The 27,682-nt window shown below is 36.8% G+C and overlaps 1 long non-coding RNA gene across 1 annotated transcript; it reads right to left on the bottom strand.

The window, feature by feature from the left end:
* Positions 1 to 2,120: 2,120 nt before the first annotated feature.
* Positions 2,121 to 27,682, bottom strand: LOC126952031 (uncharacterized). Its single transcript, XR_007724770.1, has 4 exons — positions 27,650 to 27,682; positions 8,182 to 8,339; positions 4,026 to 4,175; positions 2,121 to 2,260 (listed from the first exon to the last, which is right to left on the bottom strand). It is a non-coding gene; the product is annotated as an uncharacterized LOC126952031 (long non-coding RNA).

The following is a 27,682-nucleotide window of genomic DNA, read 5'->3' as shown; positions in this document are numbered from 1 at the left end:
ACTAAAATTAAGAAAATCTTAGTAATGAAGTATTGTTAGAAAATTAACTTTGTTATTGTGGATTTGAAATCTCTATCTCCTAATTGCTATTTTAAAATTCTATTGAAGGATCATTTTTGAAGCACTTTATGAAAAATAAAAAATCTTAGAACATAATTTTTTGTTATGCAAGGTGATTCAGCTACAATTTGAATTCTAAGGGAATATGAAACACAATTGAATTTCAGCAACATATCAGTCCTCTTCTAGGATTAGTTTGAGATAAAGATGATTTGCCTTGTTTACTTTGTAATGATTCTTATTTAATTCAATTTAATAAAATTAAAATTTCCATGTAGGACCTCACATCATGGGTTTGTCCTATTCTGTGATTACCTGAAATAATAACTAATAACAGAGATGAGGAGGTATTCAGTATGCATAGTACCTACAGAAAATATGTCCTTGTGATTTGAGTGGTTTAGCCATTTAACTTTGTCCCCATGATTATCTAACGCACTTTGCAGTCACTTAGGAAACAACAAATGTCCATATTGGAGAAACAAAAATTAAACAAAATTAAATTATCTTAATATTTATGTAACAGTAATATGTTAAAGAGTAGCTAAATAGATATAGAAACCAATAGAATAATAAAGAAGGTATGTTAAAATGTATGCATTACTTATCTTTCCACGATGTGATAGAATAAGAATCTCTTAATTTAAAAAAAAGCTGTTCTGCATTGAATAATGAGTAAATAGAATTGCACTGCCACTTTTTTACCTTTAAGAACAATCCTAAAATTTCACAGAAATTTTTTACGATACAAACTTGGTAGTTCATGGGTAGTTTCAAAATGAAGACCGTTGCTTCATAAAATGTATGTATTAATATCAAATGAGTGAATAATTCATCGTTTTGTTCGTGAAACGGGTGATTAAATTTGCTTAGAGAAATATAAATGATTGTATATCTTTTCATCTTGTCTCTGTACAAGCCTAATAAAATGCATATTTTACATATATTGTCAAGAGAAAGGTGAATTGAATTTCATTAAATTCTCAATATTTTCTTAATAGAATAAATAATAGATTATTACTTGTGTCATATTTCAAAGTTGATTTCAAACTGCTTTGAATTTCTTCTGAATTTAACAGTCTGTATTGATATCTTCTTACCTGTAGTTTAATCATCACACTAGGAAAATTGGCCTAAGCTAGCAGTCATCAAAGGATTGCTAGAGAATCAATCAGAGGACATCTTCACCAACAAAACCTGGGAAACCTGCCCAAGAGCAACAGCAGGATATAGGAGGCTATAAAATTATCTCTACAGTAAACATAGGCAAAAACTTGCTTCAATAAAACACACATTTCAGGTTGACCTAGTTGTGGGGTCATATGGTGTCATCAAGATTCATACCTGTGAAAGACAAGCTGGGTAAAATTGGTGAAAGTAGCAGGGAAGTCTCCTCAACCTCCATAGACTGGCTAGAATTTTGTTTCATACAAACATTTATCAGTCATAAAACTTGCTTCTAATGATGTAAACATACTGTTATTTACCATCTATTAACTTACATTTCCAATATTACAATGAGAAATCACATTTTCTTTTTTTCTTGAGGTTTTTTACATTTTTATTTTTATTTTAAGTTCTGGGGTACATGTGCAAGATGTGCAGATTTGTTACATAGGTGCACATGTGTCATGGTGGTTTGCTGCACCGATCAACCCATCACCTATGCTTTAAGCCCAGCATGTATTAGCTGCTTTTCCTAATGCTCTCTCTCCCCCTACCCCCAACAGGCCCCAGTGTGTGTTGTTCCTTTCCTTGTGTCCATGTGTTCTCATTGTTTAGCTCCCACTTAGAAGTGAAGACATGGGGTGTTTGGTTTTCCATTTCTTTGTTATTTTGCTTAGGATAATGCCTTCCAGCTCCATCCATGTCCCTGCAAAGGAACATGATCTTGTTCCTTTTTATGGGTGCATGGTATTCCATGGTGTATATGTACCACATATTCTTTATCATTGATAGGCATTTGGGTTGACTCCATGTCTTTGCTATTGTGAATAATGCTGCAATGAACATATGCACGCAAGTATCTTTGTAATAGAATGGTTTATATGTCTTTGGGTGTATACACAGTAATTGGATTGCTGGATCAAATGGTATTTCTGCCTCTAGGTCTTTGAGGAATCACCACACCATCTTCTACAGTGGTTGAATTAATTTATATTCAAAGTTTTCAATGCATTGGCAGATGAAGCATGGTAACCTAGGAATTAATATCAATATATTAAAGTATTTCATCTAATAGAAGATGCCGTTAATTGTAAAACACAAAATTATTCTGTAAATCAACTTGAAAGAAATAGAATACTGTGGAGGTTGAACTACATGTTAAATAAATCAGCCTAAGAGAAATGCCAGCTGATTTCACGAGTCTTCATCTTCCTTTGTCTCCCTTTATCTGGATGACTCTAAAAATTTAGCTGAAGTTTGATTATTTAAACTTTTTCAAAAAAGTTCATTGCTTCTAAAAATGGAACAGACTAAGTAAATTAATCTGTCTCCTGCTTCTGAGGTTAGACGTAATGAGCACCAATTCTCTGCCCTCTCATTAATTTGCTTTTAAAAACCATATATAAGGAATTTATGCAAAATGTATATGTTTATAACTTAGATAAGGTGCAGCTATGGAAAACTATATACCTGCACATACATTTACAGTATATTTACTACCATGGATTCTAAAATTGTTAAAAGCAATCTCAACTGGTGCCTTGATATGTAGTGTTTTTAGTTTTTATCCATTGTTTCCTTGCAGTTGTAGTATTTACCATTTAAATATTTAATAAATGTAGTGAACAATTTCACCACTTAAATAACAAACATTGAATCACCAAATGTACAAGAAGAAATTGTTAATGCATATTACACCCTCAGGAGAGGAGTCATTTCACCAGCCAGCAACATGCTGTAGATGGTAAGACCTAAAAATCAGCAACATCAATATTGGCAATAACAATAATAATGTCTACTGAGTTTTCGTTAAGTTCCATGCACTTGCAATGTACTAAAAGTTTGATCTTCACAACAAACATATGATACAGAAGAAGAAAGAGAAGCTAAAAAGAGGTAAGCAACTTTCTCACCATCATACAGTTAGTCAATGTAGAGTTTCTGCTAGTCTAGCTTCATGCTTATGTACCCTAAGACAGTGCTTCTCAAACTTCAGTGTCTTTAAGAATCTTCTGAAGAACTTAGTAAAGCACACTTGCCTGGGCCCCCTTCTCTGATATTCTGATTCAGGAGGTCTGACATGGAGGTCACCATAAGCTCCCAACTGATACTGATGCTGCCAGCACATGTGGCAAATATTGATTAACAAGTTATCCATACATTTCATAGGTTTCCTCATTGGGCAGTATTCCAGAGGCTAAGACACTCGTCTGAGATTTAAGATATACAGATATTTAGCCTGTTGATGTTGTCAGATAAACAAATGTTGGTAAATTTACTCTCTAGTTTCATTGCATTCCATAAATGCTGAGAGAAACTGTCTTTGCACTCTAAACCTACGTTCTTCCACAAGACCAATTTAGGAAAGTCAGGCACATGAGGTAATTAGTTTCACATTCATTGGCCAGCAGTATCACTCAGGTTTATGAGCACTCTCAACCTGCTTCTTGAACCCTGGTCTGGCCTAGAGCAACAAGGGTTAGAAAATAGTGCAGGCCCCGCAGGGTGATTCTAATGAACAACTTCTTCATGCAAATTACATAAGGACAACATTTTAATCTTGGTCATCTTAGAATTCAAAAAGTCATTTGAACAAAACAATACAAATCAATAGCTATCATAAGCATTCTCCTGTTGGAAGGATTTTAGCTAACATGCATATGGTGCTTATTGACAGGCAATTTTCTAGTACCTTCTTACATTGACTCATTCAATTCTTCCAATAATCCTGTGAGGTAGATAATACCACCGTCTCCATTTTACAGATAATGACACTGACATTCAGAAAAATTAAGTACCTTATCCAAAGTTATAAGCACTGGAGTCCATATTCCAGTGGAAGTGGGCCAGCTCCAGGTATTCTGCTCTTAGCCACTTTTCTTCCTTAGGACAAAAAGGGTCCAAACTCCTTGGTTGCCAGAAGAGCAAATGAATGTTCCTAGTTAGTACTAAAACGATTGAAGAATAAATAAAAATCATAGCCTTACACTAGCTCATTTAAAAGTAAGGTTTCTCTTTTTTTGTCTAAAAATAAGATTTTAGAAACCTTATTACTGGGGAGTTAAGATGAGCACAAAGGAGACATTAGAAAATATTATAAGAATGCATGTATTCAAGTACCAAGGTACAAAATTATGAAATAGTAACAAGATTATAAATTAAATTTATCACTAAAACTGATTGACATTTCAAAGAAAATATGAGAATATAGAATAAACTGTTTTATAACCAATGCATGGGATGTGTGGGGTGAACCTGAAAGAATTACAGTTAGAATGAAGGGCCAAACATAACTGCCTGCAGAGATTTTCGAAAACAGAAAAAGAAGTCATCACCTAAAGTGACAACCTGATTAAATAAAATCACTTATTAAAGCTGGAATTCATAGCTTTGGTGCAGCAACTATGAGTACCCATTTGTGACTTTATTCCTGGATGTATCATAAAACAGAAGTATTTTACCAACAGTAGTCAGAGGTAATATCCTAGACAGTTTTCTCAAAGTGGTCTGAAGTACAAACTGGATATAATTAGTGTTACAGGGAGGTTACCCTGGATGTAATAAGCATACTCTGAGATGGAGATTAGCATGCAGAATGTTTATTAGGGGGCAATCTACAGATTTATTTTTACAATGTACCTGTCAAGGAGCAAGGTTAAGCACAAGAAGAAACTGGTCTGTGATATAGTCACAACACAAGCCTTAGCTAATCCCATGGGAAGCTATAAAACTAGGAAAGCTCTTCTGAGTTGTCCTGAACTGGAGAAAGGTAGCCTGAAATGTATGTCTACCGGCTCTCGAAGTTGGCTTGCCCAGCAAAGGGATTACGGCAATTTTCAGAAAGGGCAGACAGTAGAGCTGCTTTGGGGTAGGACTCCCAGCTGCTGGGCGAATAAGCCCTTCAGAATGATGATGCACAGCATCCACAACAAGCAGTCAGTTGGGATTTAACTAGGTAAGTTCCTGTTCTAAGTATATGTATTCAATAATAGGCAAGTTATCTTTATTAGTAAGTGTGATAATATTCCCTCTGCTGGGAAAACTGAATGTGGTGTTGTATCTCTGTTCCTTAGACACAGGCTGTAACAAGTGTGTCTTTTCTTGCATGAAAAAAATAAAAGCTGACAACCATGTTTTTACACAGTGTTAGGCTAATGAATTATTTCACTCATCTTGTAGTTTAGTAAATTCATTAACATGAAATGTAGTCCTAGAAAGTTATCATCAGATGGCAGCACACACATATAGTTAAGACTTCTTCCACTAAAAGAGAAAATACTGAAATTCTAAATTAGGTTGTCATTCTAAAATTATTCTAATGAGAAGCTAAATAACTTACATAAAATCCTATTGAAAAAACAATGTTCACACTTTTTTTGTTAATGTTTTGCATGTGAATATAGTGGCAGTCCTTTAAATCAATGTAGAGAATCAAAGGATGAAACAGTCTTAGGGAGATTATTTATCCAATACCTAATGATAAAGAGGTTTTACTTTTCACCTTATTTGTAGAACAACTACTGCTGACAAGTACGCGAGAGCATATCTGTACCTCAGTTTCCTAATTTGTAAATGGAGATAACAATAGTACCTCCATTTTGGAGTTGCTGTGAGGAAAAAGTAAGAAACACCATTTGCAGAATTAGAAACAGATTCTAGTGTGTTGTGTTACCTATCAATTTTTATTATTCACAATTTTAAATATAGATGCCCAATACTATACTTCTTTCCAATTATAGTTACCATTTATTAATTCAGCACATAGTATAGGATTTGTCATATAATAATTATATGGCATTGATTATCACATTATGCCTTTTGAACAAATGTTTAAATATGAATTATGAGTCAAAAAACTGAGATATCAATAGATAAAATAACATGTCAGAGGTAAAACTACAAATAAATGATGTGATGGATTTCTATCTTGGTAGATCTACTGAAAACATTTCCTTAAGTGTTTACTACATCAGAAAGAGAGGCTAATCTGAATGTTATCAGCTTTTGAATTTGTGAATTTAAGGAACTGGGTTTTATTTTTTCTACCATAATATTCAAGAGTAATTTCATTATTTAAATTTTTAGCTTATAAGTTGAGGATATTGCTAGATGTGATTGTAAAAAATAATCTAGACTCATCATGGAAATTTTAATAAGATCATGTGTTTGATATTTACTCTTCCTCTATAGAACTGGAGTAAAGATGCTGCACAAAAGGCCAGAATGATGTCAAAGTAGTGTAAACTAATACAGATCAAAGAACAGGAATGGAAAATTGCAAGTAGGGATATGCAGTGGGTTCATATATGGCCCATCTTTGGGCTCAAAACTCTCCAGGGGTTGTTAATTTCACGGCAAGAGTAAGTAACATCATGCAGTCTGTATTTACATTTGTACCCATACTTGACAATGAAATGTGGCCTAATACACAGGGTTTTAAAAATTATCATTATTATTTAATTTGAATATTCACATTTATAGATTCCAAATTCAGGTCACCAAGGATAAGGGAATCAAAGCTCTAAAAATTATAGAATATTTGAGCAATGCAATAATGACTGAACAGGCAGCTAGATGCTTAGATGGTTTCCACTCAATGCAGTTATGTCAGCTACCCACAGTATATTAGCACTAGGATTTCTTTAGCTTTAGGAATTGTCCATATGCAATTCTTCTCATCTACCCATAAGAACATTTTTAAGGGATCAAAGGTGAGCCCATCTCATGGCAATATAACAACCATGTAAATTAGGTTCACTGCTAGTTTTCAGAAAAGCCATTAGTATTTTATTATTAGATATTAAGAGTATCGACAAGAATATTTCATTATAAAATAATAAAAAGTACTAATGGAACTTCTATATCTACAGATTATTGGTAATTTTTGAGCAATATCATTGACAAATTAATTTTCAGTAGCATAACTGAATAAAACTAAGCTCTTTTAGATGTTCTCCAAAACTCTTATGACAAAAGGATTTCACCATACTGTATGCTTTAGCATTTGTAACTCATCAAATTTTTTTTTTTATTTTTCAAGTGTACTACTTGTATATAGACACATATATGACCTTATTTCATCACACATCCACCTTAAAAATACACAGCAAGTAAAAGTAGCTCTTAAAGGAATTTAGAAAGCAACATTGGGTGCAGGAACTAAGAGGACTGGCTGGTGTTTTTCATCAGTAATAGGTGGTGGTGGCTAACCTTTCCACTGTGGACACAGCTCAACACAGCCTTACCAACCTGACTCTGCAGATCACCAAATGGCTACCATTTCACTGAAAAGTGTAGGGAAAATATTAATTTGTTTATTTTCTGTGAATTGAGCTAACTTTCCTCGCTAGTCTTTTTGCTAAATAGTGAAGAAAAAACATTTTGAAAAAAATAAAATAAATTTGAATTCAGTGTAGCAAATTTGGTCTAATGCAGTACAATACTTTTTAAAATTTGTTTTTGCAAATTAAAGTAAAATACTCTTCTCTTGGATTTTCTCTACCTCTTGTTTACTCTTGAGCACCCTTAGCAATTTTGTGTGCCATTTCTACGGTAACTGAAAAGTTATTAACCCAAGCCATATTAAAGGACATGGGCTCTAGCAGTTTGATTTATTTACCAAGGACACATTGTAAAACCGTTAACTCAAGGCTTCCCTCAAAGTTTGCTTACTCCTTATTCTCTGAGGAAAGCATACAAGTACTCCCAATTTTCTAGCTGCTCCCATACCTATCTAGATATTTCTAAAGCTCACTACCCCATTGAGGATGGGAACTACCAGAGATAGAGGATGAACAGGTAGGGCAGGAAATTAAAGTTCTTTTTTTTAACTTTCTTTCTCTTCCTTGTCTTCTCTTCACAATCCCTTGTGACAGAATGTTAGGCTTTTGAATTACTTAAATTCATATTCTCCTAAAATGGGACAGAAATCTGAATAGCCTTTTGAATACTTACATTGCCTATCACAGAGAAGCAACACTATAAGCTGAATTGGCTACTGTTGGTGGTTGTTGTAAAGACAGGAGATGAATACACCGTCGTGTGTTTTCCTTAGCTGCATTAATTTCCTTGGTGTAAGTAGCAGGGTGTTTTTCAGAGAAGAAACTCAAATACTGTGTAGAGAAAGGCAAGTTCATCATTAGGTAGACTTCCTGGATTTAGTTTTCACATACCTTGGGACACTCTGAACTGGAAGACATGGCCACTCTACCAAAAAGTACTTGAGATGTGGGAGGAGGTGGAGTGGTGGGTGAGTATTGGACTGAAAAATTGTGGCCCTGGGAAACAGTGTGGGACTGGGTTCAATAAGTTGACAATTTGAATCTTCCCTGGCCCAGAGAAAGGAGGATCATTCCTGAATACCATGCTGGATGAAAAGCCCACACCATAGGTGGTGGATGGTTAAATAGAACAGATGCTTATCTCATGGTCCTTACATAATGAATACAATGGCTTTAGAGTAGCCATGGACCCTGTTACAATTCTTAAGCTTCTCTGATTTGGTTTCACTTATCTCCATTAGCTTGAAAGAGGCAGAGACTGAAAGGTTAGCTGATCTGATTTCAAAACTTGTTTATCATCTCCTGCTGTCAACTTATCACTGAACCTGGGCACCACATACTCATTTATCAATGAGAAAGAAAGAAGATTGCCAACAGGGATATAACGGAGTTTACCCTCTCTAGATGTTGCCTAGATGATCAGAGAAGCATTTGTAAAATAAAAATGAGAAAAATATTCTTGTAGAGTGTGACCCAGCCCTGTTTCCCTTTTTCAGAGAGTAAATGTCTGTTGAGGAAATATACAATTTTCATCTTATCCTGTCTCATGATCAAATGTATTTGAAGGTTGGTACAATGAGTCTAAAATTTTTCAGAGTGGGGAATGGACATCCTCAGATAAAGATATAGCAGGTAACCTTTATAAAAAGGTAAGCCTGTGTGTTGGCAAATACATGTATTTTTAAGTGACTGTAAGCATGTGTGACCAAAAAAAGAAAATGTGAAAAAACTGTAATCATTCTACTGGCTTATTACAAACTTACACTTGACCTACTGAATTCCTCTTATAATTCAGATCCCAATGAAGTGTAATTCCCTTAATATATGACTTATAGAAGATGCTTAACCTCTAAAAAAGATTCTATTTTACCAAACTCTAGCCTGGCTCAGAGGAGCCTATTTCTTAAATATACCTGCCAATTTTGGCCTATAAAGACTTGAAAACACACTTCAATCATTTCAAACAGTTTAAGGCTGCATCCGTAGGATGATATTAGGCTTTCTTAAAGTGCATTCCTGAAAAAACTCAAGATCATCAAAAGTTTGTTTCAGCCAACACCTGAAGATTAGGGCCCCTGTGTCACAGTGTCTGTGGGAAAAGTGTAGCCTAATTCCCACAAGTGCCAGTTAGTGCCAGTTAGCAAACCCAGGTGTGTTTTCCATGGACAAACTCCCCACTTTTAAATTTGTTTTCTTTCTCTGGCACTATTGAGCTTCCACTCACCCGCTCCCTATTTCCTCATCCTCCCTTTATAATGCCAGTCACTCTGTATGAATCTAAGTTGACTTGAGTTCACACTGGATTCTTTTCCGTACTGCAATAGTCATTACTGACTCAAGTATTTTCTCAACAATTTAACTAATGTTTGGCTGTGTTTATCATTGACATCCCTTAGTTCCATTTTTCTTCATTTGGTTTCTCAAGAAGCCACAAAATCAATCTCATTTTTAAGTTACATTTGTAATGTATGTAAATAATAAAAACAACAGCTTCTGCCTCTTTTCCAATAGCGGAATTCCTATAATATTTACCATTTATCATTTTTTAATTATGTAGCATTAGTGATCAGGAACATAAAGTACATTGATATTATTTTGCAACCATCTCACTGTCTACAGAGCTTTTTCATCTTTGTCAACTGAGACTGTGCAAATTAAACAATAACTGTTCATTTTCCCTTTCCTCAGCTCCTGGAGACCACATTTCGCTTTTTGTTTCTATCAATTTGATACTCTAGGTACCTCATATAAGTGTACTCATATAGTGTTTGTCCTTTTGTAACGGGCTTATTTCCCTCAACATAATATCTTCAATCTGTGTTCATCCATGTTGTAATGTGTTGGAACGCCATTTATTTTGAAGGATGAATAATATTCCACTGTGTGTATATAGCACGTTTGGTTTATACATTCGGCTGTCAATGAACATTTGGGTTGTTTTCACCTTTGGCTATTGCAAATTATGCTGCTATGAGCATAAGTGTACAAATACAAGCATACCTTGTTTACTGCACTTCACTTTATTGTGTTGTACAGATACTGCATTTTTTTTTTTTTTTTTTACAAATTAAAGATTTTGGCAGCCCTGCATCAAATAAGTCTCTAAGGACTATTTCCCAATAGTATGTGCTCCCTTCACATCTCTGTGCCACATTCTCACAATACTGTAATTCTCAAAATATTTTCAACTTTTTCATTATTATTATACTTGTTACAGTGACCAGTGATCCCTGATGTCACTATTGTAATAGTTTTGGGGTGCCATGGACCACACCCATATAAGATGGCAAATTTAATTAATATATGTTGTGTGTGTTCTGACTGCTCCAACAATAGGCAGTTGCTATATGTCGTCCTCTCCTTGGACCTCCCTATTTCTACAGAACAATATTAAAATTAGGCCAAGTCATAACCCTCCAATGTTCTCTAAGTATTCAAATGCGAGGAAGAGTTGCAAGTCTCTCACTTTATATCAAAAGGCTAAACTGAGTAAGCTTAGTGAGGAAGGCAGGTTGACAGCTAAGACAGGTCAAAAGTTAAACCTCTTGTGCCGGTTATCAAGTTGTGAATGCAAATAAAAGTTATTGAAGAAAATTAAAAGTGCTACTCTAATGAACACATGAATAATATAAAAGCAAAACATGGAAAAAGTTTTAGTAGTCTGGACAGATCAAACCAGCCACATTTCCTTAAGCAAAGCCTAATACAGAGCAAGGCCCTAACCCTCTTCGATTTTATGAAGACTGAGAGAGGGGAGGAAGTTGCAGAAGAAAAGTTTGAAGTTAGCAGAAGTTGCTCCAGGAGGTTTAAGGAAAGAAGCCATCTTCATAAAGCAAAAGTACAAAGTGAAAGAGCAAATGTTGATGGAGAAGCTGCAGCAAGTTATCCAGATCTAAGATAATTAATGCTGGCAGGCCGTGGTGGCTCACACCTATAATCCCAGTACTTTTGGAGGCTAGGGTGGGCAGATTGCTTGAGGCAAGGAGTTCAAGACCAATCTGGACAACATGGTGAAACCCCATCTCTATAGAAAATACAAAAATTATCCAGGTATGGTGGTACACACTTGTAATCTCAGCTTCTTGGGAGGCTGAGACATGAGAACTGCTTGTACTTCAGTGTGTTTTTGTGGTGGATGGTAACAGTTTTTCCTTTCCATATTTAGTGATTCCTTCAGGAGCTCTTAAAAGGCAGGCCTGATGGTGATGAATTTCATCAGCATTTGCTTGTCTGAAGACAATCTTATTTCTCCTTCACCTATGAAGCTTAGTTTGGCCAGATACGAAATTCTGGGTTGGACATTCTTTTATTTAAGAATGTTGAATATTGGCCCCAATCTCTTCTGGCTTACAGAGTTTCTGCTGAGAGGTCCACTGTTAGTCTGATGGGTTTCCATTTGTAGGTGACCTAGCCTTTCTTTTTGTCCGCCTTAACATTTTTTCTTTCATTTCAACCTTGGAGAATCTGAGAATTAGATGTCTTGGGGTTGATCTCGTGGAGTATCTTAATGGACTTCTCTGGATTTCCTGAATTTGAATGTTAGCCTGTCTTGCTAGGTTGAAGTCCTCCCGGATGACATCCTGAAGTATGTTTTCCAACTTGGTTCTGCTCTCCCGTCTCTTTCAGTTACCCCAATCAGTCATAGGTTTGTTTGTTTGTTTGTTCATTTGTTTTCCACATAATCACATATTTCTCAGAGGTTTTGTTCATATCTTTTCATTCTTTTTTCTCTATTCTTTTCTGCTTGTCTTATTTCAGAAAGATAGTCTTCAAGCACTGAGATTCTTTCCTCCACCTGGCATATTTGGCTGTTGATACTTGTGATTTCACTGTGAAGTTTTCTTGTTGTGTTTTTCAGCTCCATCAGGTCATTTATATTCCTCTCTAAACTGGCTATTTTGGTTATCATCTCCTGTAACGTTTTATCATGATTATTAGCTTCTTTCCATTGGGTTAGAACATGCTCCTTTAGCTCAGTGAAGTTCATTATTACCCACTTTCTGAAGCCTACTCCTGTCAATTCAGCCATCTCAGTCTCAGCCTAGTTTTGTGCCCTTGATGAAGAGGTGTCGTGATCATTTGGAGGAGAAGAGGGGCTCTGGCTTTTTGAATTTTCAGCATTTTTATATTGATTCTTTCTCATCTTTGTGATCTTATCTGTCTTTGATCTTTAAGGTTGCTGACCTTTGAATGGGGTTTTTGTGGGGTCTTTTTTGTTGATGCTGCTATTGTTGTTGATTTCTATTTGTTTGTTTTTCTTTCAGCAGTCAGACCCCTCTTCTGTAGGGCTGCTGTGGTTGGCTGGCGGTCCACTCCAGACTTTAATCACCTAGGTACCCCCTGCGCTTGGAGGTATTACCAGTGAAGCTGCAAAATAGTAGAGATGGCAGCCTGCTCCTTCCTCTTAGAGCTCCATCTCAAAGGGCACCGACCTGATGCTGCCCCCAAATGCTATTACAGGAAGTGCCTGGAGATCCCTATTGGGAGGTCTCAGTCAGTCAGGAGGAATGGGATCAGGGACCCGCTTAAAGAAGCAGTCTGGCTGCCCGTTGGTGGAGTAGGTATGCTGCACTGGGGGGAAAGCCCCCTCCTCCAGACCTCCTGAACTCTCCAGATCCAGCAGGCAGGAAAGCGTAAGTCACTGAACTGCAAAGATGATGGCCACCCCTCCCCTGAGGGACTCCACCCAGAAAGACCAGAGTTCTGTCCATGAAACCTTGGCGAGAGTCACTAAAATTCTTGAAGGGAGGCCCCGCGCATTGAGGAGGGATGGATTGGGGTCTCACTTAAAGAAGCAGTCTGGGCCAGATGCTGTGGCTCATGCCTGTAATCCCAGCACTTTGGGAGCCTGAGGTCGGCGGATCACAAAGTCAGGAGTTCAAGACCAGCCTGGCCAATATGGTGAAACCCCATCTCTATTAAAAATACAAAAATTAGCTGGGTGTGGTGGAGGACACCTTGAGTCCCAGTTACTCAGGAGGCTGAAGCAGAAGAATTGCTTGAACCTGGGAGGCAGAAGTTGCAGTGAGACAAAATAGTGCCACTGCACTCCAGCCTGGGCAACAGAGTGAGACTCCATTAAAAAAAAAAAAAAAAAAAAAAAAAAAGCAGTCTGGCCATGATCTGCCACAGAGCTGTCCTCTGCTCTGGGGAATTGCTCCTGGTCTGGACCACCCGGACTCCCTGGAGCCGGCAGACTAAAACAGCAAACTCAGGTTGCAGAGATAGCAGCCGACCCTCCTCCAGTGAACTTGAACATCTCATAGAGTGTCCAGCCTGCTGCTTCTGGCCAGCTGGAATTCCAAGCCAGTGGGTCTTAACTTGGGAGCAAGGCCTGCTGAACAATGCCACTTGGCTCCCAGACTTCAGCCCCTTTCCTAGGAGAATGGACAGATCTGCCTCACCAGAATTCCCAGGGCCCGAGTATGCAAAAATTCCTGGGTCTCTGTGTGTGCCTGAGTGACCTCCAAGAGTCTGCACAGCTCTGTGCTTTGAACCTAATGCCCTGGTGGTATTGGCTCACAAGGGGATCTCTTCATCTGCAGGCTGCAAGATCCATGAGAAACATGTGGTTTCCTGGCCCAGGTCACACAATCACTCACCACCTCCCTTAGCTGGGGGTGGGGGTTCCCCTGATTCCACGACACTCCTAGGTGGGCCATCACCCCACCTGCCTTTCCTCACTCTCTGTGGGTCATGCGGACCACCTAGTCAGTCCCAAAGTGAGAACCTGGTTAACCTGGTTACCTCAGTTGAAGGTATAGAATTCACTCGCCATTTTCATTCTTCTCCATGAGAGCTGCAGACCACAGCTGCTTCTAATCAGCTATTTTCCGGAACATTTTTTTTTTTTTTTGAGACACAGTTTTGCTCTGTCGCCCAGCTGGAGTGCAGTGGCATGATCTCAGCTCACTGCAACTTCCACCTCCTGGGTTCCAACAATTCTTCTGCCTCAGCCTTCTGAGTAGCTGGGATTACAGGCACTTGTCACCATGCCTGGCTAATTTTTGTATTTTTAGTAGAGACAGGGTTTCACCATGTTGGCCAGGCTGGTCTGGAACTCCTGACCTCATGATTCACCTGTCTTGGCCTCCCAAAGTGCTGGGATTACAGGCATGAACCATCGCATCCAGCCCAGAACATTTTTTTACAGCATGTTTTTCTGAATATTTTATGCCCACTGTTGAGATTAAATGCTGACAAAATAATATTGCTTTCAAAATGTTACTGGTCATTGACAATGCAACTGGTCACCCAAGAGTTGTGATGTAGTTGTCCAAGGAGTTTAATACTATTTTCATGCCTGCTAACGCAATATCAATTCTGCAACCCATGGATCAAAGAGTAATTTTAATTTTCAAGTCTTATTATTTAAGAAATACATTTTGTAAAGCTATAGCTGCCCATAGACAGTGATTTCTTTGATCGATCTGGGTACAAATTATATCCCTTATAAGAAAGAGATTCAAGTTGCTTCAAAAATTAAAATAATTTGTGAGAACGTGTATTAGTGTGTTTTCACACTGCTAATAAAAACATACCTGAGACTGGGTAACTTATAAAGGAAAGAGGTTTAAATGGCTCAAAGTTCCACATGGCCAGGAACACCTCACAATCATGGTGGAAGGCAAAGGAGGAGCAAAGTCACCTCTTGCATGGCGGTAGGCAAAAAGAGCCTGTGCAGGGGAACTCCCCTTTATGAAACCATCAGATCTCGTGAGACTTATTCACTGTCATTGAGAACAACACAGGAAAGAACCATCCCCATGATTCAGTTACCTCCCACTGGGTCCCCTGCCATGACATATGGGAATTATGGGAGCTATAATTCAAGATGAGATTTGGTTGGGGACACAGCCAACCCATACCAGAATCCAAATGTGATTAATATGGTACATAGCTCACATATCTCAGAAATGTGAGACAAACTAATACTTCCCACTCCCCTCTTTATGACCACAGCCTTTCAATCGTGGAGTGTTTCAGCAGCACAGGAATCTCAGGGCATATGCCAGGATCACTGTCAGAGGGAAGAAACAGACTACAACCCTCTCATCTGCAGCCTCTACCCCTTCTCTGTGGCAGTGTTATTTTCAACATATTATTATAGATAAACCACATGGTAGATTACACTGCAAAACTTTAAAGACCTTGAAAATTAATCAATTAAATATAATTAATTATAAAACATAAAATGTTTATGCATGTAAACATTATGAAATTATTAAAAATTATAAAACATGGTTTTTATTAGGGAGACCGCTATTGGATATATAACAATTGTAATTAAACATTATCCCTAGACTAATGAAAAGATTTGTTTAATGAAAACTCAGTAATTGGTTGCCCTAGTCATAATCTTTTATGTCCTACTGACAGTTTTTTTGTTTTGTTTTGTTTGTTTGTTTGTTTGTTTGAGATGGAGTCTCGTTCCATCACCCAGACTGGAGTGCAGTGGCAAGATCTCGACTCACTACAAGCTCTGCCTCCCAGGTTCATGCCATTCTCCTGCCTCAGCCTCCCCAGTAACTGGGACTACAGGTGCCCGCCACCACGCCCAGCTATTTTTTTTGTATTTTTAGTAGAAACGGAGTTTCACCATGTTAGCAGGATGGTCTCAATCTCCTGACCTCGTGATCCACCCACCTGGGATTACAGGTGTGAGCCACTGCACCCAGCTGTCCTACTGAAAGTTTTGAGCTCTGTAAGAATAAAAAGTCAAACAGGAAAATAAGATTCCTGTCTATTGCAAGACAATTATGCAGGCATATAGAAAGTTATTTTTCAATTTTTAAGGACCTCTTGTAAGGCAAATATGGTGGTAACAAATTTTCTTAACATTTGCTTGCCTGAAAAGGATCTTATTTCTCCTTTGCTTAAGAAGCTTGGTTTGTCTGGATGTGAAATTCTTGCTTGGAACTTCTTTTTTTAAGAATGCTGACTAGGCATCCAATCTCTTCTGGCTTGTAGGGTTTCTGCTGAAGGTTCTGCTGTTAGTATAAAGTCCCTGTGTAGGTGACCTGCCCCTTCTTTCTAGCTGCCTTTATCGCAACATGGATGGAGCTGGAGGCCATTATCCTAAGCAAACTAATACAGGAACAGAAAAACAAATACTGCAGGCTCTCACTTAGAAGTGGGATCTAAACATTGAGTACTCATGGAACAAAGAAGGGAACAACAAACACTGGGGCCTACTTAAGGGTGGAGGGTGGGAAGAGGGTGAGGAATGAAAAACCACCTATTGGGCATTATGCTTATTACCTCGGTGATAAAATAATCTGTACAGCAAAACCCCATGACATGCAATTTACCTGTATAACAAACCTGCACATGCACTCTTGAACCTAAAATAAAAGCTTAAAAAAAGACAGAACCAAGGAAGAAATGATGCTTTAAAAAGACTAATGAGCTATCAATGGCAATCTAAAATAAATCCTAAGGTGCTAAATAAAAAAAAAAAAGAAAATTTTTAGGATGCAAAAGTTTTTTAGAACTTTACATTAATAGCTTTAAATGGGATATTAATTGTTTCATAAAAAGTAAGTATTCATATTTACTAAAGTATTCGTCTGTTTTGTTCCTAAAATAATTGATTAAATTTATTTATTAATATACATTATTGGTCATTTCAGCACCCAGAATTCTGTACATAGGATAATGAAAGGTATATTTTACATATACTGCCAACAGAAAAGTGAAACTAAGACAAATTGAACAAAATTTTCTGTCTTCTACTAGAATGAATAGTAGATTCTATTCATATCTGTAACTCACTTCAATGCCAGGAGCATCCTGATTTCAGAGAACTTAAAATTTGGAAAAAACAAAGTGCGTCTGAAATAAGCCTGTACTAGTCCATTTTCATGCTGCTGATAAAGACATACCCAAGATTGGGAAGAAAAAGTGGTTTAATTGGACTTACAGTTCCACATGGCTGGGGAGGCCTCAGAATCACAGTGGGAGGCGAAGGACACATCTTATGTGTCAGCAGCAAGAGAAAATGAGGAAGAAGCAAAAGTGGAAATCCTTGATAAATCCATCAGATCCCATAAGACTTATTTACTATTGTGAGAATAGCATGGGAAAGAACAGCCCCCATGATTCAGCTACCTCCCCGTGGGTCCCCCTGACAACAGGTAGGAATTCTGGGAAATACAATTCAAGTTGAGATTTGGTGGAGACACAGCCAAACCATATCACTCCACCCCTGGCCCCTCCAAATCTCATGTCCTCACATTCCAAAACCAACCATGCCTTCCCAATAGTCCCCCAGTCTTTTTTTTTTTTTTTTTTTTTTTTTTTGGAGGCAGAGTCTTGCTCTGTTGCCCAGGCTGGAGTGCAGTGCCATGATCTTGGCTCACTGCAACTCTGCCTCCTGTGTTCAAGCAATTCTCCTGCCTCGGCCTCTCGAGAAGCTGGGACTACAGGAGCATGCTGCCACACTTGGCTATTTGTATTTTAGCAGAGATGGGGTTTCACCCTGTTGCCCAGGCTGGTCTTGAGCTCCTAAGCTCAGGAGATCCACTCACCTAGGCCTCCCAAAGTGCTGGGATTACAGGCGTGAGCCACTGCACCCAGCCCACAGTCTTAACTCATTTTAGCATAACCCACAAGTCCACAGTCCAAAGTCTCAACTGAGACAAGGCAAGTCCCTTCTGCCTAAGAGCCTGTAAAATCAAAAGCAAGCTAGTTCTTTCCTAGATACAATGGGGGTCCAGTTATTGGGTAAATACAGCCATTCCAAATGGAAGGAACTGACCAAAACAAAGGGATTACAGGGCCCATGCAAGTTCGAAATCCAGCGGGGCAGTCAAACTTTAAAGCTACAAAATGATCTCCTTTTACTCCAGGTCTCATATCTAGGTTACTCTGATGCAAGAGGTGGGTTCCCATGGTCTTGGGGAGCTCTGCCCTGTGGTTTTGCAGGGTACATACAGCCACCCACCTGGCTGCTTTCACAGGCTGTCATTGAGTGTCTGTGACTTTTCTAAGCACATGGTTCATGCTGTTGGTGGATCTACCATTCTGGGGTCTGGAGGATGATGGCCCTCTTCTCACAGTTCCACTAGGCAGCACGCCACTGGGAACGCTGTGTGGGGGATCCGACCCCACATTTCCCTTCTGCACTGTGCTAGCAGAGGTTCTTCATGAGGGCCCTGCCCCTGCAGCAAACTTTCGTCTAGTCATCCAGGTGTTTTCATACATCTTCTGAAATCTTGGCGGAGGTTCCCAAACCTCAATTCTTGATTTCTGTGCACCCGCAGTCTCAACACCACATGGAAGTTGCCAAGGCTTGGAGCTTCCATCCTCTGAAGCCACAGCCTGAACTGTATGTTGGCCCCTTTCAGCCAAACTTGGAGCAGCTGGGACACAGGGTGCCAAGTCCCTAAGCTGCACACAGCATGGGGACCCTGGGCCTGGACCACTTTTTCCTCCTGGGTCTCTGGGCCTGTAATGGGGAGTACTGCTAGGAAGCTCTCTGAGGTGGCCTATTGACATTTTCCCCATGGTCTTGGGGATTAACATTAGTCTCCTTGCTACATATGCAAATTTTTGCAGCTGACTTGAATTTCTTCCCAGAAAATGTTTTTTTCTTTTCTATTGCATTGTCAGGATGGAAATTTCTGAACTTTTTTGGTTCATTTCCCTTTTAAAACTGAATTCCTTCAGCAGTACCCAAGTCACATCTTGAATGCTTTACTGCTTAGAAATTTCTTCTACCAGATATCCTAAATCATCTCTCTTAAGTTCAAAGTTCCACAGACCTCTAGAGCAGGGGCAAAATGCCACTAGTTTCTTTGCTAAAACATAACAAGAGTCACCTTTACTCCAGTTCCAAACTAGTTCCTCATCTCCATCTGAGACCATCTCAGACTGGACCTTATTGTCCATATTGCTATCAGCATTTTGGTCAAAGCCATTCAGCAAGTCTCTAAGAAGTCCCAAACTTTCCCACATTTTCCTGTCTTCTCCTGAACCCTCCAAACTGTTCCAACCTTTGCCTGTTACCCAGTTCCAAAGCTGCTTCCACATTTTCAGGTATCTTTTCCGCAATGCCCCACTTCTGGTACCAGTTTATTGTATTAGTCCATTTTCACCCTGCTGATAAAGAACGCACCCAAGACTGGGAATAAAAAGAGGTTTAATTGGACATAAAGTTCCACAGGGCTGGGGAGTCCTCAGAATTATGGTGGGAGGTGAAAGGTGCTTCTTACATCATGGCAGCAACAGAAAATGAAGAAGAAGCAAAAGCGGAAACCCCCGATAAACCCATCAGATCTCATGAGACTTATTCACTATCATGAGAACAGCACAGAAAACACTGGCGCCCATGACTCAATTACCTCCCCCTGGGTCCCTCCCATAACACATGGGAATTCTGGGAGATACAATTCCCAGAATTTGGGAGAGCCAAACCATATCAATGCCTAATATCACTTCAAGTGTTTGAAATATTGTTGATTCCTTGTCCAAAACAATTCAAATTAAGATATATGACAATAAGTACAAAGATAAGAAGGAAAGAGAAATCTAATTATTTTGACATTAAGCAATTACTTAAGTCATTTGTACATTCATTATTTCAAGATTCTTCTTACATTCGTAGGAAACCTCAGCAAGGAAGACATATTTAAGATCAACCTATCAACATAAACAGTGCTTTTATATATTGACAAAACTATAAGACAATATTATAAAAATCAAATTATGATTTAAAACAACAATGAATACCCTAAAAATTGTGATGATTACTTATTTGGACAATTAATTCTACTAGAGTTTTTAGTCATGCTTCGTTTTCTAAACTTATTGATTTGTTCTGCACTTCAATTTCCTCCTATTTGAATAAAGTCACCCAGAGTTGGTCTTTGTTTTTATTTATTTTTTTAAGAAACTTCTTTTATCTCTCAGTGAGACAAAAATTCTCATATTCTTTATGATTGAAAATACTTTTAATTAACTCTCCCATTTAAATTATACATTATCTAGATATAAAAGTTTAGGTTAAAAATTGTTTTTGCTAATTGTGGACATTTTTGTATTTAATTTAATTTTTTTAATTTTTAATTTTTGTGAGTATATAGTAAGTGTGTATATTTGTGGGGTACATGTGATGTTTTGAATGTTTTGATACAGGTATGCAATGTGAAATAATCACATCATGGAGAATAGAGTGTCATAGTCTCAAGCATTTATCATTTGTGTTATGAACAATACAATCATAGTCTTTTATAATGGTTATTCTAAAATGTAAAATTAAGTTATTGACTATAGTCACCCTGTTGTGGGATCTCAATCTGAATCTTTTCCCTTGCAGTGATCTGCTTTTCTACCCTGGAAACTTAAGAAAAATATATGTTCTTGGTGTTAATGTTCCTAAAATTCATTGTAGTGCTTCTAGAGTGTGAATTTGTTTCAAATATTGGCTATTCTGCATATCATGTTATGAACACTTTGAACCTGAGATCTGATTTTTTATTCTATTATAGGATGTAATTTGTTAAAACCTTAATCATCTTCATTTTATATTTTTTCTCCTTTTATGACTTCTCTGTGATAGATATTAGTATTGTTACAGATTTTAATTTCCTCACACCTTAACTTTGTCCTCACTCATTTCCTCTTGGCCCTCTTCTGGTGTCTTATGCAAGAATTCCTCCACAAATTATCTGACCACTCATTCATTATTTTAAAGCTTTTATTTTATGATGCAATCTATCCCTTTGAGTTACATATTTCAACTTTTTTTTTGTATCTAATATATTGAAGTGGCTATGCTTTATAATGGCTTCATTGTCCTTCGTATTTCCATTGTAATTATTTCTGTAAGACTTTTTCCATTTGTTTAAATCTTGTGTTAAGCTATGAATTTGGCTTCCCTAGATATATTTTGCTATCTGCTAGCTTTCACTCATAATACTGAAGCTCCTCAGACATGTTGAATTTTTCTCGTTATAAATATCTTTATTGTCATTACTACCAATCTGCGGGGTGAGCCAAGCCTGAAGTACTAACTTCCTTTATGTGTGTGTGTTGAAATTGGAGGAAAATATACATTGGAAGAGCCTCCGACAATATAGTGCATGATTTCCTGCTCCCTATTCCCATTTACAGCATAGGTATTGTCTGTCCTCTAGGGAACATGATAGTACATGTACTTCAATAGCTTATTTCCTAGATTATCAGCTGAGAGCTAGAGCCTACCAGACTTAAGCATAATTATTGTTCTTGGGTTTTCACTCCAGCCTGGCTCCAGTATCACCTCGATAGAACTCTACAACTGGAACAATAAAAGAAGGAGATTTTGAAGTGACAAAGTAAGAGAGATCGAAATGACATTTCAAGTTTCTTTCTCTTTCCTCTCTTATTTTATTGATCTTTTCACTTTTTTAGTTTTCCTTTCTTCTCTTTTGTCTTTTCACTTTTTTTCTTTTTTTCTTGACACTTTATTTCACTGAATTATAACATCAACATTTCAATACTGCCCAGGACTTAGTCCATCACAGTTTACAAGGCATACCCTTTCCAACTGCTGCTCCAGTTAAGTCCATCCTGATCACACTCATGAATAGGCTTGATTTCAACTGCATACAATGGAGGGAGAAACAGTGCAACAAATATCCCCTACAGCAACTCAATCTCTCTTCTTGGTTTTTGGACTTCCACTGAAGGCCACTTTCTACCTCCCAGGAAATGCAAGAATTCAAAAACCTTAGGCTCCCATGGGCCTCGCATAGGTTTTGGTTGTTACTAAAAGGAGCTCCATATCATTCCCTGTCTCACACTGGAATTTCCAAAACTAGGTAAGAGACTGAGAACTAGAATCTATTTTACAGGTCTTCATCTTATACAGAAATCAGTGATGTTGGGCCGTATTTTTGGAATGTATATAGTCTTCCATATATTTCGATTAAACTAGTTGGTCAATTATTCTTGTCACCTGTAGTGAATTTATCCAATAACTGTCCCAATTCCCCTAGTTAATGTTGGAGATACAAAGACACATTTTCATAATCTGTGTTTCTTTTAGCTTAGAGCTTATGCAAACTACAGCTGTCTCCTTTCCCATCTATGCCCTTTCTCTATTGCAGTGTTATCCTCAACATGCTATAACAGATGAAACGCCAAGAAATAGTATCAGGCAAATATTTTGACTGTATCAAAAGTTAATCAACTAATATAATTGTTTAAATTATAAATATGCTTTGCATAATGCAAGCCACAATTAGATACATCATAATGAGGATTAAGTAGTAGCCTTAATAAATAAAGATGTATTTTATTAAAATTCAGTGGACCATTTGTTTCTCAGGAGGTATCCCATACTTCTATTTTCTATTGAAACTTTTTAGCTTGGGAGTAATAGAAAAATCATATAGTAATGGGAATGTCCTAAGTTTCAGTATTAGAAGACAAGCTGATACTTGCCATTGTTTTAGTTTTAATGAATTAATTCATTATTTTATTGTAGAATAATAAAATATATTTAAAGCTAAATTGACAAAAGTTTTTGGAACGTCTTTAGAAAAATAATCCCAGGTTACTTATTAGTTTAAAATAACTCTAGAATAACTTATTACTGTGAATTAAACTCTGTAGCTTCCAATTTCTTTTATTAAAATTTTAATTAAAATGTTCCCTCTTGAAACACGCTTTTCAATTATAACTTTAAGAAGACAATTTTCTTATTAAGGATGATTACATCCACTGATCTAATTTGGACTCCTTAAGGAAAATAAAACCTAATCTCAGCCATACATCAATCCTCCCCTAGGATTAGTTTCAACTGGTAAAGATTTGTATTATATACTATAATATTTATAGAACTTATATCGCACTAACTTTATTGCAATAACATTAAAATTCTTACCTTAGTCTTCACATTGAGTGTGGCCTATTCAGTGCCTACATCAATTAATAATCAATAACAGAGATCTGTAGGAATTTAATACACAAAAGTCCTAAAATTTACCTATTTGTGATTGGGTAACTTAGCTATTTAATTTTGGCCATATCTCCATATGTCCTTTTATCTTCTAAAAAATTAAATTATAGAAACAAAATATAAAAAGAGTAAAATTTACTTAAAATTTATGCAACAGAACTATGTTAGAAGAATAGATAAGTAGATGGAGGAACAAATGCAAAAAAGGTATACTTTAAAACAAATGCATCAGCTAATTCATACGTAATGTTATCGTGTGAATTATTCTGTTGTTTTCAAACTAGTTCTGCACTATGTAAGAAGTTATCTATTAGGTTGATACAAGAGTAGCGGTTTTCACCATTGAAAGTGGGAAATAGCACCACACAGACATTAGCCTACCTTTTACAATGATCCCAAGAACTCATGGAAATATTTTCAAATGCATAAATTGTAATTTGCTGCTATTATTAATAGGGACATTTACAAATTCATAAGCAATTTAAAAATTATTTTTAAATTTTTAAAAGAAGGATTGGTATATTTTGAAATATTAAAAATTAGTGACTAAAATGACACGATATGTACATGAGAATATATGTAACTATAGATTATTGGTCATTTCAGCACCCAGAACTCTGCATAACATAGGGAATATGTAGTTGCATATTTTACAATCATTGTCAACAGAAAGGTGAATTGAAGTTAAACTGCTCCAAATATTTCAAAGGCTTCCTAATAGAAAGAAGAATAGAGTATATCCATAACATGTTCCAATTTTCAAAGAATATTGAAAACCTGTAATGAAATCTTTCCACCATAGATTTTAATCAGTCACCACCATGAGCAAATACTAGTAGCTAAGTAAGCAGGCCTTAAAAGTCCTGGAGAGAAACAGAGGACATTTGCATAAACAAAACCTGAAAAACCTGTCCAAGAACAGCAGGACGTAGAGACACTGATACTGTGAATATAGATGAAAACTTGATTTAGTCAAGAAGACATTTCAGCCTCTATGTGGGGTGATACATGGTATCAGGATTTTAATTTTGAAAGACAAGGTCCTCAGAGCTTGATGCTGTTACATGAAGACAGATCTTGGGGAAGTGGTGACAAAATGCCCTTGTGGTTTAGGTCAGTGCAGAACACACTGCAAATCTTCTTTACAGAAAGGTGTCAAAACAGAAGAGCATATTTTCCTTTTGGGTCTTTCAAATCTAATATTTCTAAATCATGGTGAATAATAATTTGAATACTCAGAATCTATTTATCACTACATTCAAACAGTCAATTAAGCTCCACTTCTAGTAGAGGAATGTATCTACACACATTATTTGGAATTCCTCTACAAATTTTGTCCTTTCCCCCACCCCCACTTATTTATTTATAAGTCACTGCTTCTCTGCCCTCTTATGAACAGAGCTTGAAAATATTTGTGTGTATCCAAATCCTGTTTGAGTAGGCAGAATAATGGCCCACCAAAGATGTCCATATCCTATTCCCCAGAACTTGTAAATACTGGTGCTACATGGCAAAAGAGACTTTGCAGATATAATTATATCACAGTATTTAATTAGGGAGTTTATCCTGTATTATCTAGTTTGGCCCAACTTAATCAAATGAGTCCTTAACAGCAGAGAATTTTCTCTGGCTGAAAGCGGAAAACAGATGGAGTAGAAATGAAAATCAGAGAGATTCCAATTCTAAGAATTCAATGCATCATTGCTGGCTCTCGGATATAGGAATCTACAAACCTGAGAGGACCTTCAGGGGTTTGTTAACAGCTAGCCAAAAGCAGGTAGCTCAGTCCTATAATTGCAAGGAACTGAATCCTGCCAAAAGCCTAAACGAGATTAGAAGTAAATTCTTCCTAGAGCCTTGTAATGAAAACCCAGCCAAAAAAAGTTTATAAAATCCAGAGCAAGAAACCAGGAGAGCCAACCTGAATTTCTGACGTACAGGATTGTTTTTGAACACAAAATTGTGTTATTTCAAGTAGCTAAATTTGTGACAAGTTGCTACAGTAGCAATAGAAAATGAACACATATTATATACATATCTGTAATTATTTCCATATCAACCTATGTGTATATTGAACTTAATATGAGTTCATACGGATATCTCAGACTCTTAGTCTAGCACCACAGAGTTCATTCTGCTCTTGCTTATTTGTAACTTATTTTCCTGACAGTGAGAAACTTTTTATTATCTTCCATTATTTGCTTATCTCTAATAACACACATAGTTTAAGAATTATTCATCTATAAGTGTGTGATATTCAAATTTACCAACTAGAGTATTATATTTATGGACAGTTGTTTTCGTCTTTAATTTTACAAACTGAATACCTCTTTTGCAAAGTTACTTAAGTCATCCTCTTTTTTTTTCCACATGACCTGTAGTAAAATTTCCACATCACCTGTAGTAAAATTTCCTATATATTACAATACAGTTAGGCTTATTTGTCAGAGGCTACATTACATAATAAGATTCCCTAACACTCTAGATCATATTTTTTTATTTGCATTCATTAAAGTTCACTCTCTACAATGTACAAGTCTATGAATTTTGACAAGTGCATAGAATGTTGTATCCACCACTCCAGTAACTCATAGAAAAGTTTACCACACTAAAAATCCTTCTGCGTATCCCCATTATAGTTGACCACGCTGTCTTCTCCTAACATGTAGAAACCACTGGTATGTTTTCCATCACTATAGTCTTGCCTTTTTTCAAATATCATACAAATGGAATTGTACAATCTCTACATAATTATTTTGCCTGGCTTTCTTCAGCTAGTAAGACACATTTAAGTTTTATCCAGGGCTTTTGTGTAAGTAAATAGCTTGTTTCTTTTCTTTTTTTAAAGTAATATTCCATCGCATGGATATATCACAGTTTATTTATTTATTACTTGAAGAATATACAATTTTTGGTAATTATTAAGAAAACTACTCTAAACATTTGTTTACAGAATTTTGAGAGAATACAGGTTTTTGATGTCCTTGGATGAATATCTAGAAATAGGATTGATGACTTGTATGGTAAGTCTATGCATATTTGTAAGAAACTGCCAAGCTGTTTCCCAAAATGGCTGTAGCATATTTCATTCCTGGGAGCAATAAATGAGAGTTTCTGTTACTATATATTTTTAACACCATTTAAGGTTGCTTTTAAATACTGTTGACTTAATTTTCAACATTGAGGAACTGATATACTGTTTTCTGAAGTGGCTGCACCATTAGACATTCCTATCAGCAACAAATGAGGATTCCAATTTGTCCATGTCTTTCGCAACACTTGTTTTTATTTTTTATTTTGGCTATCTCAGTAGGTGATGCCTCAAATATATTTCTGTCAAAGACTTCATTTTACATATTTAGTTCACTCAGCTTATAGAGTTGAATGAAAAAAATTGTAAAGCCAATTTTCATTACTAAACCAACTAGCCACATACATTTGCTTTCTCCAAAAATGGAATGTCTCACTCACTTTCAATTCTAATAGATGTTTTCATCCTTATGAAAACCATGCACTTTTCTCAGCTCATTTTCTAAGTTGTATAGGTAGGAAAGCAAACAGAGAGGAGAGAAAAAATAAAGAACCTCAACGTAACATTGTAGTCTGAAAGAAATGTCACCATTACTTTCAGCACTTGTTACTGATACTCTTTTTGCTATGATTTTATGGGATTCTCCTGCAGAAGTGACCATTCTTTCATGGTAGTCTGAAATTCTTCCATGGTAGTAAAATGGAAGAAGCAAAGTAGTGAAAATATGACAGCATTACCATCCCATCCTAGAATATATCTAAAGATGAAGGCTAACAACAAGCCGCATCCTCAACAGAAATATTTATCAAGACAAGGAAAAAACAGAACTATACTATGCTGACTGGAATAAGCAAGGTTTCATATGAAAATCATTATTTCAAATATTTATTTAATTTGGCACTACAGAGGTTTTTATATATCAAAATGTTAAGATTTAAAGTGAATGTGGTGTATTTAGGTTTGCGGGTGTGGGGGTGGAGTTCTTTTTGTTTTGTTTTTAATAATAAGAGCAACTGTTAACCGAGCTGTGGGGTGGGGGCAAAAAGAGCCAGAAGGAGTCGCAGACCTGAGGACCATTCTTGTTGTTTTTTAGAACCATTCTTATTCTGGGATTTCTGCACCTACTCAAGTCTCACCCAAAGCCAGGTACCTCTAATCCCCTACCTGGCCCTCTGTCCAGGCAGTTGGAATCTTCAC

The sequence above is a fragment of the Macaca thibetana genome, chromosome 4, assembly GCF_024542745.1.
Source record: "Macaca thibetana thibetana isolate TM-01 chromosome 4, ASM2454274v1, whole genome shotgun sequence".
Classification (NCBI taxonomy): Eukaryota; Metazoa; Chordata; class Mammalia; order Primates; family Cercopithecidae; genus Macaca; species Macaca thibetana.
Note: the sequence above shows the minus strand (reverse complement) of the source record. Positions and strands in the feature narration are given on the sequence as shown.